Below are 18,118 nucleotides of genomic sequence, written 5' to 3' on the forward strand. Positions count from 1 at the left end.
TAAGTATACATATATCCCCATATCTCTTCCCTCTTGCGTCTCCCTCCCTCCCACCCTCCCTATCCCACCCCTCTAGGTGGTCACAAAGCACCGAGCTGATCTCCCTGTGCTATGTGGCTGCTTCCCACTAGCTATCTAGTTTACGTTTGGTAGTGTATATAAGTCCATGCCACTCTCTCACTTCGTCCCAGCTTCCCCCTCCCCGTGTCCTCAAGTCCATTCTCTACTCCCTTCCAAGTTATTGCCCTAAATTTAAAGAGCTACAGATCCCTGTAGTTCTGATGACATAAGGAGAAGATTATGGGAAGGAATCTTGGCACTAATATGTTAAAGATAATGTAGACAGTGGTGTAAAGAATTCAAGGGTTGGAAAGCAACTATACTCCAATGAAAATTAATTTAAAAAAAAAAAAAAGAATTCAAGGGTTGGGAATTCCCCAGCGTTCCAGTGGTTAGGACTCTGTGATTTCACTACCGAGGGCCCGGGTTCAGTCCCTGGTTGGGAACTAAGATCCCACAAGCTGCGTGCCACAGCCAAAAACGAAACAAAACAAAACAAAAGGATTCAAGGGTTGCCTGACCTCATTGCCACTTTCTGCTGGCAACCTCAGAACCCTGCTTAACTTAACTTTCTCAAGTCTCAACTTCCTAAGTTGTGAAATGGGGATTAAAAAACAGTACCTTCCCCACAAAGATAATGTGTGGGTTAACAGGATTATGTGTGCAAAACACAGTATCAGGTGATAGAGAAGGAGCAGGCAGTAAATGGGAGCCGTCATTAATAATAAAAAAGCAGTTATAGGAACATCATGGTCAAAATGGTACAGAGATCAGAAGTAAAGTCTGCTTATTTATTCCTCTCAATACCCAAAGAGTTTTGTATCATGAACCCTGAAAATCTTAACCCTAGAAGTATTTTTTTTTAATAAATTTATTTATTTATTTTGACTGTGTTGAGTCATCGTTTCTGTGCGAGGGCTTTCTCTAGTTGCGGCAAGCGGGGGCCACTCTTCATCGCGGTGCGCGGGCCTCTCACTGTCGCGGCCTCTCTTGTTGAGGAGCACAGGCTCCAGACGCTCAGGCTCAGTAGTTGTGGCTCACGGGCCTAGTTGCTCCGCGGCATGTGGGATCTTCCCAGACCAGGGCTCGAACCCGTGTCCCCGCATTGGCAGGCAGATTCTCAACCACTGCGCCACCAGGGAAGCCCCGGAAGTATTTTTATTTAATTTGTATTATCCTCCAGAAAGTATTAACACTCCATAACATAACTGCTTTTAATTCAAGAGAATAAAAATTTATTTTTACATGAATACTTTAAAATTGTATTATATTTTTTAAAAAAATGGAGCTACTTGGAGCCACATTGGGATTCAAATAAAACAAACTAGAAACTAGTAGTCAAACTATGGTGGGTTCCAAAGAGGTTTCGTGGCACCCCCTAATGGATGTGATTTTTTTTTCTTCCTGTAGTGTTTTTAGCAAAGTGCATCAACAAAGTCTGGTCACTAGATTCCATACCCCCTCTCCCCAGGGACATAGAAGCAACCTAAAATCACATTTACTAGAGCTTTGGGGATGATGGGGAGAGCAACAACGTCTTTGGTTGAATATTTATTGAGCACCTGCTATGTGTCAGGCACAGTTCTAAGAGTTGGGGAGAGAGATCAGTGAACAAGAAAGTCCAAAATCCTTGCCCTCATGCAGCTTACATTCTACCATAGTGGAGACTAACAATAAAAAATATGTATAAGTAACACATATAACTTATCAGGTAGTGGTAAGTGTGGCTAAAATAAGTCAAGGAAGGACAAGCAAGAGTGCCAGAGAATGGGGCTGGGGATGTCATTTCTGTTGGGGTGGTCAGGGAAGATCTTGCTGAGAAGGTGACATGAGCAAAGAGCTGAAGGAAGCAGAGGGTGTGAGCCCTGTAGAGAACTTGGGGCAAAGCACTGTAGGCAGAGAAAATAGCAAGTGTGCAAAAGCACTGAGGTAGAATGATCCCCAGTGAGGAGACTACTGTCGCTGCAGCCAAGAGAGGGAGGGGAAGAGCAGTAATATCTGAGATTAGTTTTGAGTAGAAAAATGACACGTTAAAAGGCTCACTCTGGCTGCGGTGTTGTGATTAGGCTGTGAAGGGTATGGGTGAAAGAAAGGAGATGAAGCCATTTCACCAATCCAGGCTTCCCATGGGGGATAGTGGCTCAGACCTTGATAGTAGTAGCAGAGATGGTGAGAAAAGGCTGGATTCTGTCTATATTTTGAAGATAGAGCCAACAGTATGTGGTGACAGCTTGAATGGAAGAGAAAGAGAGGAGTCAAAGATGGCCACGTGGTTTGGGGCCTGGGCAACGGGAAGAAGGAAGTTGTCATTTACTGAAATGAGCAAAACAGCAGGTTGAGCAGGTTGGAAGGGGAAGATGAGGTGGTCAGTTTCAGACATACCAAGTTCTGAGACACTTATTAGAAATCCAAGAGGAGATGCCAATTAGGCTGTTGGATACACAAATATGAAGTTCAGGGAAGAGGTCTGGGATGGAGTATGTGAGAGTTGTCAGTGTATACATGGTATTTAAAGACATGAAACACTATGCACGAATGAGTGTAGTTAGGAAAGAGACCCAAGGACTAGGTCCTGGGAAGTCCAGTGAATCGAGTTTGGGGACAAGAGGGGGAGTCAGCAAAGGAGACTGAGAAGTGGCCAGTGAGTTAGAAGAACGAAGAGCTTATCCTGGAAGTCGAGTTCCTAGTTGAGAAAGAAGTGATCAATTAGAGTTAAGGCTGCCTATAGAGCAAGTAATGTGGGAGGACTGAGAAATGGCTATTGGACTTAGCCATGTGGAGGTCATCAATGAGCTTGATAGGAGGACCTTTAGTGGTGGGACAGACATGAGTCTAACTGGAATGTGTTCATGAGAGAATGAGAAAAGAGGAATTGGAAACAGAGAGAAGAGGTAACACTTTTGGAGAGTTTAGCTGGAGGGAAAGTGGGAGTCCAGGGAAAAAGCTTAAAGGAAAAAATTATAGCACATTCCTATACTGATGGGAATATTCTTGTTGAGGGTTGGGAAGGGGAGGGGAGTGGAAGAGAGAAACTGGGGAGAATTGCTAGAGCTGTGTTCTTGAGTAAATGGGAAGCAGTGGGAGTGTGTGCACAGATGGAGGAGCTGGCCTGAGCTAGCAGCCTGGGCAGCTCTGTCTTAGGAACAGAAGGAAGACAGAGCATAAGGAATAGGAGGTGTGGGATTGCTTCTGCTTTCTCAGTTAAAACCAGAAGCAGGCTTATCAGCTGAGAATGAAGACAGAGAGAGGATGTTACAGGTTCCGAGGGAGAGGAGAAGGTGTGAAACAGTTGCCTAGGAAAGCAGGATGGTGAACGGTCTAGAGAGATGGGGCAGATGCTGGCAGGCACTGAGGGCCCTCTTGAGGTCATGAATTTATAGTGAGACTAGGCAGCATGGTCAAGTGCTTTTCCCCGTGAAGTTCAACTGCAGAGGTGTGGGCAGAGAGTAGTAAGAAAGCTGGAATCAACCAGGATTGGGAGTTTGCCAGGCAAGTATCATAAAGAGAGGGAAGGGGACAAAGGAATCAAGAATATATATAAGAGAGTGATTATAGTGATGGACTGTGGAAGGAAGAAGGAGGGAAGTAAGGACAAAAGAATATGAGGGACAGTAAAAAAAGGGGTTGGATTTGTAGATTGTGTGTCCCAGTGTGGTTGAAGAATTACTGGTTTTGAATAGCAGAGAGATAAAGAGCTGGAAAGATGCAGATGTAAACTATTGCATATGGAATGGATAAGCTACAAGGTCCTACTGTATAGCACAGAGAACCATATTCAGCATCCTGTGATAAACCATAATGGAAAAGAGTATAAAAAAAGAATATATATATATATATATATATATATATATATATATATATATATATATAAAACTGAATCACTTTGCTATAAGCAGAAATTAACACAACATTGTAAATCAACTATACTTCAATTAAAAAATGGAATCAAAAGAGATCTGGAAAGATAGAAGGCAGTGATTGGGAAGAAGGGATGCTGGAATTAGAGGTTAAGATGTTTCAGTAATTGGTGGAGACAGTCTAGAGGTATATTTTGGGCTGAATTTTGCTCCCTTGAAATTCATATGTTGATGCCACATAACCTCAGAATGTGACTATATTTAGCGAGAGGGCCTTAGCTAGAACAAGGCTGGTAGAGTGGGCCCTAATCCAGTCTGACTGATGTTCTTGTAAGAAGAAGAAATTTGAACACACAGAGAGATACCAGAGGTGCCTGTGCACAGAGACATAGGAGGACACAGCAAGAGGACAGCCATCTGCAAGCCAAGGAGAGAGTTCTCAGGAGAAACCAAACCTGCCAACATCTTGATCTTGGACTTCTAGCTTCCATCGATGTGAGAAAACACATTTCTGTTGATTAAGTCACCTATTCTGTGGTATTTTGTCATGTCATCCCTAGCAGACTAGTAGGTGTGACCATGGGAGTGAGTGGCCTAAGTAGGGTGGAAAGCAGGAGGATTGGAAGAAAGCAACTGAGACGGCTGAATATTGGAATGGTTCCTTGCAATGAATATTAAAATCAACTATTATAACAATGGTAGTTTGGGAGAGAATGACTGCATTTGGAGAGCCAGCTGCTAAACTCTTCAAGGAACCAAAGAAAGCAACCTTGAGGGAGAATGAACTGAGGGTGGGAAATGATCACAGTATCATCCAGCATTGAAATTTACAGTCTCTCCAGTCAATATTTAACCACCCCTCTCCCATCAACTTTTAAGCAAAGATGTTAAAAAAACTGAAACTGTTTAATTTGGCTTTAAATATTTCTCACCTTGAGACATCAGTCATAGAGATTCTAACAGGCAATGAAATAAGGTAAAAAGGAAGGGGGAGAACAGGATAATCTCTGAAGAGGGTAACTGGCTACCAAGAAACCCAGAAAGAACAGTGTTTTACCGACTTATTTGCAAGGTTCTAAGAGGGTTTAGTTGAGACTTCATAAGTTTTTATTGCCAATATTTTGTACTTTGGAGAGGAGTGATTAGGAATACCTTTTGTTAATGGGACTTCCCTGGTGGCACAGTGGTTAAGAATCCGCCTGCCAGTGCAGGGGACACGGGTTCGAGCCCTGGTCTGGGAAGATCCCACATGCCGAGGAGAAACTAAGCCCATGCGCCACAACTACTGAGCCTGCACTCTACAGCCCATAAGACACAGCTACTGAGCCCACGTGCCACAACTACTGAAGCCCACACACCTAGAGCCCATGCTCCGCAACAAGAGAAGCCACCGCAATGAGAGGCCCGCACACTGCAATGAAGAGTAACCCCTATTCGCTGCAACTAGAGAAAGCCCGTGCACAGCAACGAAGACCCAACACAGCCATAAATAAATAAATAAGATACAAAAAAAAAAAAAAAGAATAGCTTTTGTTAAAATTTATGGAGGGTAGAATCCTTGAGCAGTTCCCACCTATCAGTGCTGTGGCTTCCAGGAATTTTCAGTGTCAGTGACGTGAGTTCCAAATCAGGGCCCCCCACAAAATAATCATGGTAAGTTGACATCTCTTGAGTATCTTTGTGCTAGGCACTGTGCTAGAAGCTTTCACATACATTAAAAACAAACAAAAAATAAAATTTCACAATGACACTAAACTGAAGGCATTAACTCCATTTTGCATGTAAAACAATGGATCTAAGAAAACTTTTTAATCTTCCAGGAGCTAGAAGTTAAGCCCAAGACTTAAGACATATTCTTTGAACTCTTCCACCATGTTCACCCTGGCCTGACACACTTCTAGGCGTTAACTCCCTCTTCTTCACTGCAAATAGGTTTCAAGTTTAGATATTTGGATTCTTTGGTAGTGGCTGCCTACATTGCTATTTTGAAGACACACTGGTTTCAGTGGGAGAAATATACAGGCCAGATAAATTACTGATGTCTGCTGTGGAGACGGGGTCAGGGAAGGGAAACATGCATGACTAGTATATCCCAGTCTTGGTCAAGCCCCAAAAGATGTCTCTAATGATGCTTTCATGTCACAGATAGTTATGAAGATTTGGAGGGGCGTGGTGCAGTACCAAACACCATTTGGAAGACTGTTCAGCAAGGGTGACAGAAGTGAATGAAGAGGATATGACTGGCTGAAAAACTTGATAAAATTGTGAAAAGGGGCCGTAAGCAATTTCCTTATCTATGGTTATCCCATTAATCAGAGCATCTAATGAAGTCTCCCTGGACAATTTTAAAAATTACTTAATTTCTCTCTTAAGAAAACTCTTTCTTAACCTGCCTCTTGGGAAAAAAAAAAAAAAAAAGAGGTGTACTCATTAAAAAAAAAAAACAAAAAACCTTCCTGAAGCCATTTGTCTCCAGTGAACTCCCGATTTTCTTGTCAAGGAATTCTTCCTAAATCAGGATTTTCGTGCTGGTCCTCCAGGAACCGGGAAGAGTCACTGGGCTGCTGTGCTTATTGGCTGCTTTTGGCCTTGGCTTCCTGTTCTCAACAGCAGAGCTGAGGAAATCCGCAGGATGCCTGCTACCAAGGGACAAGGTGACTCAAGAGGAAACACTCCACCTAAAATAGTCCTTGTGTACAGTCTCAGAGTCACTCTGGAATCAGAATTAATATATCATCCCGGAATTAATTCCATAGGTGGTTGGAAGTGGAGAAGAAGGAGGTAACTGAAAGAAGTTTATCAAAGAAAAAGATTTGCCGCAAAGATAAAAGCTGAACTGCAGAAAAGGCTAATATTCAGAAAGAGAGTTCATCCTGGGAGTTCAGAGTGGATGCATTGTGATTTCCCCCATTCACCGTGGGCACAAAGCTCTGATCCCGGTCCAACCTAGGGACCCACTGGGAGTGGATGTTTCCTTCAAAACACGGTAGGAAAGCAGCAGTAGAATAGCTACGTAAACAAAAATGGACCATTGGGATGCAGTCTCCTTCGTTTTTGTGTTTATAATTCTTTCTCTAGAATTATCTGGCCCAAAATGTGTATAGTGTGGCTAGATTCTAGATTTGTTTCCAACTAACAGTAAACATCTAGCATATTGCCTCCTGAGAGACGGGAAGTCATATACGATTCATACCCAAAGTTCCCTGAGCAATATTCTACATTTGGAATGACCTCTCAGACTCTTGTCGTACCTGCCCTTTACCCTCTTCTCCCTGACTCCCAGCCCTCTAGAGTCCATTTATTTATTCCAGCTCTTCACAGTGAAGAGAAACCATATTCCACCATTTATTCTTTAAATAGGTATTGAGCAATTACTATGTAGTGGGGAGACTTCTGAGGCGAAGGACACCCGTCCTTGCCCTCAAGATGCTCTGCTCAGAGTCTGATAGGGGAAATTCAAAAGTTCAAGAGCTTTGGAGTACAAAATATTGAATCTCCAATAGATTTAAGCATAGGCTTCTGGGAAGTACAAAAAGTCCCAGGAACTTTGAATGGAGCTGGGGTTTCACGGGAGATTCCTAGGAAGGGCAGGGACAGAACTGAGTCATCTAGCTTAACAGAAGCATGTAACTGAGCAAGCTGAGACTCAGTCAAAGATAAATATACACTGGGGGATAAATGCAGTGTATAAAGCTCATTGGATCTTGGTCTGGAAGACAACACGATGAAATACATTTTGGGGACAGTTGGAAAAATACCCGTATAGATAGTGTTAGACTATATTAGAAGTTGTTTTATTTTGGGTGTAGAAGTGGTGTCGTTATGAAGCAGGTTGTTGTCATTTTTAGGAGATAGATACACCTGAGATGGATTTAGCAAGTGGTTTAGCAGAAATATGAAATTTGAAATAGCTTTGCAGAAGAAGGGGGCGGAGGAGGTGAAGGATGGATATATGGTAGATAAATGAAGCAAATGTAACAAAACGTTAACAATTGTTGAACTGAATTTGGATGTTCATTGCACTCGTTTTTCAACTTTCCTGAATTTTTGAAAATGTTAATAAAACATGGTTGAAGAAAAAAAAAAGTTCCCTGGTAGATAGTTGCATAAATGCCAACACTACCCAAAATTCAGAGGGTGCTTTCATCTTGGGAATACAAAGTAGAAAATAAATGCTCTGCCCAAACAAGTGCCTTAGGCTGCACAGAAGCACTGAGGCAGGACACAGAGTGGTCCACTCTGCAACTCGGAGCAAGTAGAGCTCGGCTCTGTCCAGCTGCCCGAGTGGGACACAATGGATGGATGCTGTTGGGAGGGTGCGTGAGAAGGAGCTCAGAGCTCGAAGAGTCTGAGCTGTATGTCAAGCCGGAGAGCCTGGATCTTATCCTGAGGAAGTCAGAGCCACTTAAGAATGGAGGGCATTTTAGAGGCTTGTTCTGGTTTCAGTTTGAAGGATGGATCAGAGTTTGGAAGGCATGGAACGAAGAGGTCATTCCAGAGACTACTGCAGTAATTCCATCAGAATTAAAGAAGGCCAAAGGCAGAGCAACAGAAATTCTCATCTCTTGCTGGTGGGAATGCAAAATGGTACAGCCACTTTGGAAAACAGTTTGGCAGTGTCTTACAAACTTAAGTATACACATACCGTACAACCCAACAATCTCGCTCTGAGATATTTACCCAAGAAAAGTGAAAACATGTATAGGAATGTTTAGAGCAGCTTTTTCATAATCACGAAAACCTGGAAGCCTCAACTTGTAAATGGGTAACTAAATTTTACCTTCATGAATGAATACTATGCAATGAGAATGGAGCGAAGTACTGATACTACAGCATCACGGATGAATCTCAAAAGCATTGTGTTAGGTGAGAGAAGCCAGACTACATACCGTATGACTCTGAAAAAGACAAAGCTATTGGCATAGAAATAAGATCAGTGGTTACCAGGGGCTGGGCTGCGGGGAGGAGTTGACTATAAAGAGGCACATAGAACTTTCTGGGGTGATGGAAATACTTTATATAGTATTTTTATTGTGGTGGACTTGACACAGTCATATACGTTTATCAAAATCGTATACCTATAAAGTGTGAACTTCATTATATAGAAATTATATCTCAATATGCCTCACTTTCAAAAAAGGAAAAGAAAAAGAATAATATGACCTGAGGACTGACTGGAGAGACAATAGGGGGAGGAAGAGCAAAATATGTTTCAATGGTCTAGAAAACAGACGTATTAATAAAAGAAGTGGTACCTGATACAGTCATTTAACTGCTGCAAGAATGAGATGCTGAATAAAGTTACATTGAGGAGTATTTCAGAATATATTAAAACATTTTCAGCCATTTTTATATGACTTTAGCGGCCAATTTGGCACAAGTGCAAGGAAAATGTTACTAACTTTTAAAAGCATGTAATGGATTCTCGAGAAGAAATTGATGCCCTGGGAACACATAAAGTTGCTGTGTGTGTATATATATGCATGCCCATGCCTGTCTCAAAGCATCTGATGATACTCTTCCTTGGAATATGTTTTTCACGGATTTTACATGTTCTTTAAACAATTAAAATGTATACAAAATGCTTTCTTAGTTCTAATTAATGAAAAATACTAAATATTAATTTTTTAAAAAGAAAAATGCCTATAATACAGTGGCAGAAGTGGACATGGAAATAGTTTGGAGAGAATTTAAGAAGGTAGAATTTTTCCAGGAAGTGATTTTTTCAGATAAGGTATGTTTGCACATAGGGATATGGACCTATCAAGTAAGAATACTACTATATTATTTGTGAAGAAAAAGACTGGAAATAATCTCACTCTCTATTAATAGGAAACTGGTTAAATAAATTATGGCATAATTTATGCCATATAATGGCAGTCTATAATAATGGAATACTATACAACTGTTAAAAATGAGATAAATCTATATGCAATGATGGCTGAGTTAGAAAAACACTGTATATAATATTGCTATTTATATAACAAAAAGGTATGATCTATCTATCTATCTATCATCTATCTTTACACACACATTATATAGGCATAGAATGTCTCTACTACAAGGAGCTGTTTTATCTGTCAGGATCCATTCAGGAGACAGAAATTACACAATAATTTGAATAGTGAAGGTTTAATATGGAAAATGATTAATAATTTACTAAATGGGAATAAGAGAATTCTGAATAATACCCTAGGGCTTCCGACACTGAGAACACTTAGCTGGTTTGAAAAGCAGTGGAGTTTACCTTAGGGCTGTGAGAAACCAAGAGTCCACTCTTGAAAACTGTGCTCACAGCATGGAGGCAGCAGACAGAAAACTGCCTGGTGATCAGGCTTGGCTTGCCAGGATCACCCCAGCAATGTTTTTTTTTGGATCTGTCACATCAGGCAAGGGAAACAAAAGAAAAAATAAGCAAATGGGACTTAATTAAATTTAAAAGCTTTTGCAGAGTGAAGGAAACTACCAACAAAATCAAAAGACAACCTACCAAATGGGAGAAGATATTTGCAAATGTTATGTCTGATAAGGGGTTAATATCCAAAATATATAAACAGCTCATACAACTCAAAAAACCGAATAACCCAATTAAAAAATGGGCAGAAGACCTGAGTAGACATTTTTCTAAAGAAGACATACAGATGGCCAATAGGCACATGAAAGGATGCTCAACATCACTAATTATCAGAGAAATGCAAATAAAATCCACAATGAGATATCACCTCACACCTGACGTAATGGCTATCATCACAAAGACCACAAAACAACAAATGCTGGAGAGGGTGTGGAGAAAAGGGAACCCTTGTTTACTGTTGGTGGGAATGTAAAGTGGTGCAGCCACTATGGAGAGCAGTATAGAAATTTCTCAAAATATTAAAAACAGAACTACCATTTGACCCAGGAATTCCATTCCTGGGTATATATCCAAAGAAAATGAAAACACTAATTTAAAAAGATGTATGTACCCCAATGTTCATAGCAGTATTATACACAACAGCCAAGTTATGGAAGCAAACTAAGTTTCCGTCAACAGATGAATAAAGATATATATATGTGTATATATATATATGAAATATTACTGTCATAAAAAAGAATGCAATTTTGCTCTTTGCAGCAATGTGGATGGGACTGGAGTGTATTATGCCTAGGGAAGTAAGTCAGAGAAAGACAGATATTTTATATTTCACTTACACGTGGCATCTAAAAAAATAAAACGAATGAATATAACAAATAATAAACAGACTCATAGGTATAGAGAACAAACTAGTGGTTACCAGTGTCGGGGGGCAAGATAGGGAGAAGGGATTAAGAGGTACAAACTACTATGTATAAAATAAATAAGATACAAGGATGAAAGTACAGCACAGGGAATATAAACAATATTTCATAATAACTTTAAATGGAGTATAATCTATAAAAATATGGAGTCAACTGTGTTGTACACCTGAAACTAATATAACATTGTAAATCAACTATATACTCCAATAAAAAATAATGATAATAATAAAAAAGAATACACTAGGTCTGAGAAAGGGTACCCAATAAAGGAAAGAACCTGGAAGAGTGAGATCCTCAAGGTTGGACACAGACCTCCTTGGAGAGGGGGCAGCCCCTCTGATGGTGTAGTATTTTGCTGGGTTGCCTCAGGTCGCAGCTGGCCCACAGTTGACAAACTATAAGTCACAGGGCAGGCTGACAAGCTGAAAATTCCTCTACTGGGGAAACTGTAGGCTGAGGCTGCTGGGAAAGAAATCACTAGCTGGGGGTGCTGATGAAACTCAACGGGAAACTGCCTCATGGCAGTGGAACTTGTGGGAAGCTGGCTGGGCCATGACTGGACTCACTGGAAAGCTGCCAGGAAGCTGCTTCACAGGCTTGTCGCTGAGCTGACCCTGGGGAACCGGCGGGGGCACCCACGGAACTTGCTGGGGTGAGATCCATCGTTGTGTCTCCCACACACCAGCGCAGCAGCACAGGAGCAAGAAGAACGGAAAGCCCACTAAATCCAGGAAGCCCACTAAATCCCATTTTTCCTCCACAGTCCCTTCAGCGTCCCCTACTGGCCAACTTTAACATCGTGTCAGCTGGAAAAGGAAAGATGTGTCATTATCACCAGCAGAGAAATGAAGGGGGGATTTGGGTCTAAAAGGCAATAAATTCATAAATGCCACGGCTGGTGACAATTGTATCTGTTGAGAAAAACTGGTTGATTAGGCTCAGATGTGAGAGAAATTTACTTTTCATTGCAAATCTTTCTCCTGTTTGATTTGCGGGAGGGACATCACAAATTTTCTTTAATGCATTATGCTGAATTTCATACCGTAAAATAAGAATGCTGTTGATGATGGTAGTATGCCAGTCATTATTTCAAATGCTTTTACTGTATTAAATCACCTAATCTTTCCCCGAAGCAGTTACTCTTATTAGACCTAATTTTTATACTGGAAGAAACTGAGGCAAAAAAGAGATTAAATAATTTGCCCAAGATTAGCTGGCGAGCGATTGAACTGTGATTGATAATCTCGCTGCAGAATCTGTGCTCTTAATGACTAAGTCCTACGTCTGTCAGTGTTTACTTTGGCATAAAACATAATGAACGAGTTATGAGTCCCTTATACTACTCATCAGATATTCCCCTACCTCCCATCTCTGACTCCCCTTAGGGGTGAGGTGGGTCACGTGATTAATGAGTTGTGTGTGTTCATTTCATGATTTGTGAGGGAGCCCCAGTAACTCCCATTCTCCTTTTGCACAGACCCTCTGTGTAAACTGTAATGGTTAGAGAACATGAGCAAGAAATAAACTTTTGATTTTCTAAGCCCTTGATACTTTGATGCTGCTTCTCACTGAAGCAAAATCTAGCTTATTTTTACTGATATAAATGATGTGTTTCTGATTAGAGTTAAATAGCAAACTGTGTTTTATAAAATGCCAAATAAGATATATTACTTATCCTAAACATTTTTATCTTGAAATATTTTGAACTTAGAAAAATTGAAGACATTAGAATTATACAAAGGTCACTGGTTATCCTTCAACTAGATTCACAGTTGCTTATGGTTTGCTCCCTTTGCTTTATGTTTATCACTGTACTTCTTTTTTTCCTCTCTCTCAATCATTTAAAAGAAAGTTGCAGACATCATGAAGCTTCATTGGAAAAACTTCCACAGGCATCTTCTAAGACCAAAAACATTCTACGTGGCTGCACTGAAAATCTTAGTTCCTAACAGCATTAGCATACTTACTTTTTTGCTTTATTCTACAATATATAAAAAACAACTTTAGAATTACAATTCTGATATTACTACCAAACATAAATCTATGAGGTAGAGTTTAAATATTTTGCAATCCTTCTTTTCTTTAGAATATAAGGCCCTCAAGGATGTGTAATTGAGGTACTGTGTTTAGTACAGAGCAGAGTAATTCAAGTAACTTTGAACACAGTCTTCTGTAAATCCTTAGTGAGACATGTTCTGCGGTAAAAAGGGACTGCAAAAAAAAATCTTGATAATAATTTGGTACAGAGGTTCATTTGCTTCTTTTTATAGTCAATTTTAGGGTTTGCTTTTTAAAATCTTTTTATTACATTTTTTTAATGAACAACTTTTACTTGGTTCCAAAGTCAGAGCAATATAAAAAAGTATACTCAGAGAAGTGTTACTCTCATCCTTCCTCCACTCTGACCTCTCCAGCTTCATAAACAGATATTTTCCTTAGTCTCTGTTTTATCCTTCCTGTGTTCCTTTCTTTCTTTCTTTTTGAAAAAACGAGCAAATATATATTCATATCCTTATGTTCCCTTAGTTTTTACATGGTAATATACCATATGCACCTCATTTTCTTTTCGCTTAACAATACATCCTGGAAATCACTCCATATCAGTTTATAGAAATCTTTTAAATTTTTTTGTTATGACTGCATAAGGCTCCATCATGTAGCTGTACCACAGTTTGATTTATTAGTGGCTGCTTGGATTGTTTTCAATATCTTACTATTACAGACAATATTGTAATGAAGAACATTGTACGTGCATTCTTTCATAATTGTCGAGGTTTACTATCAAGATAGTTTCCTAGAAGGGGTTTTTCTGGGTAAATACATAATTATTGTTAGATATTGCCCAATTCCCTTCACCAGGGGTTTTACCATTTTGCATTATTACTCGCACTGTCTGACAGTGCTTGTTTCCCCACAGCCTTGCCGGCAGAGTGCATTGCCAAATTTTTGAATTATTATCAACCCGGCAGGTGAGAAATAATATCTCTGTATAGTTTTAATTTGCATTTATCTTATGATGAGTAAATTTCAGCAGCTTTTTATATGTTTGAGTCATCTATGATACACCTGAAACTAATTCAATATTTTAAATCAACTATACTTCAATTTAAGAGTTTTCTCTGTGCTCCATGTCAGCAGCTGGGTTCGTGCAGAACTAACTTGACTGTTTAAAGACAGGCGACATTACTTCAGACTACTCATCTTGCTGATGCCATTGGGAGAATTGGAACCAAGACGGCGAGGTAGAAGGACGTGCTCTCACTCCCTCTTGCGAGAACACCAGAATCAGAACTAGCTGCAGGACAATCATCGACAGGAAGACACTGGAACTCACCAAAAAAGATACCCCACATCCAAAGACAAAGGAGAAGCCACAATGAGATGGTAGGAGGGGCGCAATCACAGTAAAATCAAATCCCATAACTGCTCGGTGGGTGACTCACAGACTGGAGAACAATTATACCACAGAAGCCCACCCACTAGAGTGAAGGTTCTGAGCCTCACGTCAGGCTTCCCAACCTGGGGGTCCAGCAACGGGAGGAGGAATTGCTAGAGAATCAGACTTTGAAGGCTACTGGGATTTGGTTGCAGAACTTCGACAGAACTGGGGGAAACAGAGACTCCACTCTTGAAGGGCACACACAAAGTAGTGTGCGCATTGGGACCCAGGGGAAGGAGCAGTGACCCAAGGGCAGACTGAACCAGACCTACCTACTAGTGTTGGAGGGTCGCCTGCAGAGGCGGGCGGTGGCCATGGCTCACTGATGGGACAAGGGCACTGGCAGCAGAAGTTCTGGGAAGTACTCATTGACGTGAGCCCTCCCAGAGTCCACCATTAGTGCCACCAAAGAGCCCAGGTAGGCTCCAGTGTTGGTTTGCCTCAGGCCAAACAACCAACATGGAGGGAACCCAGCCCCACCTATCAGCAGTCAAGTGGATTAAAGTTCTACTGAGCTCTGCCCACCAGAGCAACACCCAGCTCTACCCACCACGAGTCCTTCCCATCAGGAAACTTGCATAAGCCTCTTAGACAGCCCAATCCACCAGATGGCAGACAGCAGAAGCAAGAAGAACTACAATCCTGCAGCCTGTGGAACAAAAACCACATTCACAGAAAGATAGACAAGATGAAAAGGCAGACGGCTATGTACCAGATGAAGGAACAAGATAAAATCCCGGAAAAACAACTAAATGAAGTGGAGATAGGCAACCTTCCAGAAAAAAAATTCAGAATAATGATAGTGAAGATGATCCAGGACCTCGGAAAAAGAATGGAGGCAAATACCGAGAAGATGCAAGAAATGTTTAACAAAGACCTAGAAGAACTAAAGAAAAAACAGAGATAAACAATACAATAACTGAAATGAAACTACACTGGAAGGAATCAATAACAGAATAACTGAGGCAGAAGAACGGATAAGTGACCTGGAAGACAGAATGGTGGAATTCACAGCTGCAAAACAGAATAAAGAAAAAAGAATGAAAAGAAATGAAGACAGCCTAAGAGACCTCTAGGACAACATTAAACACAACAACACTCGCATTATAGGGGTTCCAGAAGGAGAAGAGAGAGAGAAAGCACCAGAGAAGATATTTGAAGAGATTAAGAGATTATAGTTGGAAAGCTTCCCTAACATGGGGAAGGAAATAGCCACCCAAGTCCAGGAAACACAGAGAGTCCCATACAGGATAAACCTAAGGAGAAACACACTGAGACACATAGTAATCAAATTGGCAAAAATTAAATACAAAGAAAATTATTGAAAGCAGCAAGGGAAAAATGACAAATAACATACAAGGGAACTCGCATAAGATTAACAACTGATTTCTCAGCAGAAACTCTACAAGCCAGAAGGGTGTGGCATGATATACGTAAAGTGAGGAAAGGGAAGAACCTACAACCAAGATTACTCTACCCAGCAAGGATCTCATTCAGATTCGATGAGGAGCCAAAAGCTTTACAGGCAAGCAAAAGCTAAGAGAATTCAGCACCACCAAACCAGCTCAACAACAAACGCTAAAGGAACTTCTCTAAGTGGGAAACACAAGAGAAGAAAAGGACCTACAAAAACAAACCCAAAATAATTAAGAAATGGTAATAGGAACATACATGTCGATAATTACCTTAAACGTGAAGGGATTAAAGGCTACAACCAAAAGACACAGGCTTGCTGAATGGATACAAAAAGAAGACCCATATATATGCTGTCTGCAACAGACCCACTTCAGACCTAGGGACACATTCAGACTGAAAGTTAGGGGATGGAAAAAGATATTCCATGGGGATGGAAAAATATATTCCATGCAAATGGAAAACAAAAGAAAGCTGGAGTAGCAATACTCATATCAGATAAAATAGACTTTAAAATAAAGAATGCTACAAGAGACAAGGAAGGACACTACATAACGATCAAGGGATCAATCCAGAAAGAAGATATAACAATTATAAATATATATGCACCCAACACAGGAGCACCTCAATACATAAGGCAACTGCTAACAGCTCTAAAAGAGGAAATCGACAGTAACACAGTAATAGTGGGGGACTTTATCACCTCACTTACACCAATGGACAGATCATCCAAAATGAAAATAAATAAGGAAACGGAAGCTTTAAATGACACAATAGACCAGATAGATTTAACTGATATTTATAGGACATTCCATCCAAAAACAGCAGATTACACTATCTTCTCAAGTGTGCATGGAACATTCTCCAGGATAGATCACATCTTGGGTCACAAATCAAGCCTCAGTTAATTTAAGAAAATTGAAATCATATCAAGCATCTTTTCTGACCACAACGCTATGAGATTAGAAATTAATTACAGGGGAAAAAACATAAAAAACACAAACACATGGAGGCTAAACAATATGTTACTAAATAACCAAGAGATCACTGAAGAAATCAAAGAGGAAATCAAAAATACCTAGAGACAAATGACAATGAAAACACGATGATCCAAAACCTATGGGATGCATCAAAAGCAGTTCTAAGAGGGAAGTTTATAGCTATACAAGCCTACCTCAGGAAGCAAGAAAAATCTCAAATAAATGATCTAATCTCACATCTAAAGGAACTAGAGAAGGAAGAACAAACAAAACCCAAAGTTAGCAGAAGGAAAGAAATCATAAAGATCAGAGCAGAAATAAATGAAATAGAAACAAAGAAAACAGTAGCAAAGATCAATACAATTAAAAGCTGGTTCTTTGAGAAGACAAACAAAATTGATAAACCATTAGCCAGACTCATCAAGAAAAAGAGGGAGAGGACTCAAATCAATAAAATTAGAAATGAAAAAGGAGAAGAGCCAACAGACATTGCAGAAATTCAAAGCATCCTAAGAGACTACTACAAGCTACTCTATGCCAATAAAATGGACAACCTGGAAGAAATGGACAAATTCTTAGGAAGGTATGACCTTCCAAGACTGAACCAGGAAGAAATAGAAAATATGAACAGACCAATCACAAGTAATGAAATTGGAACTGTGATTAAAAATCTTCCAGTAGTGGGATTGCTAGATTATATGGTAATTCTATTTTTAGTTTTTAAGGAAGCTCCGTACTGTTCTCCATAGTGGCTGTATCAATTTACATTCCCACCAACAGTGCGAGAGGGTTCCCTTTTCTCCAAACCCTCTCCAGCATTTGTTGTTTGCAGATTTTCTGATGATGCCCATTCTAACTGGTGTGAGGTGATACCTCACTGTAGTTTTGGTAGTTTTGTAATTTTGGTTTCTTCTCTTCTTCGCTTAGAGAAGAGCGAACACCCATCCCTCTCAAACTCTTTCAAAAAATTGTGGAGGAAGGAACACTCCCAAACTCATTCTATGAGGCCACCATCACCCTGATACCAAAACCAGACAAAGATACTACAAAAAAAGAAAGTTACAGACCAATATCACTGATGAATATAGATG

Source organism: Phocoena phocoena, chromosome 4, assembly GCF_963924675.1.
Source record: "Phocoena phocoena chromosome 4, mPhoPho1.1, whole genome shotgun sequence".
NCBI classification, from domain to species: domain Eukaryota; kingdom Metazoa; phylum Chordata; class Mammalia; order Artiodactyla; family Phocoenidae; genus Phocoena; species Phocoena phocoena.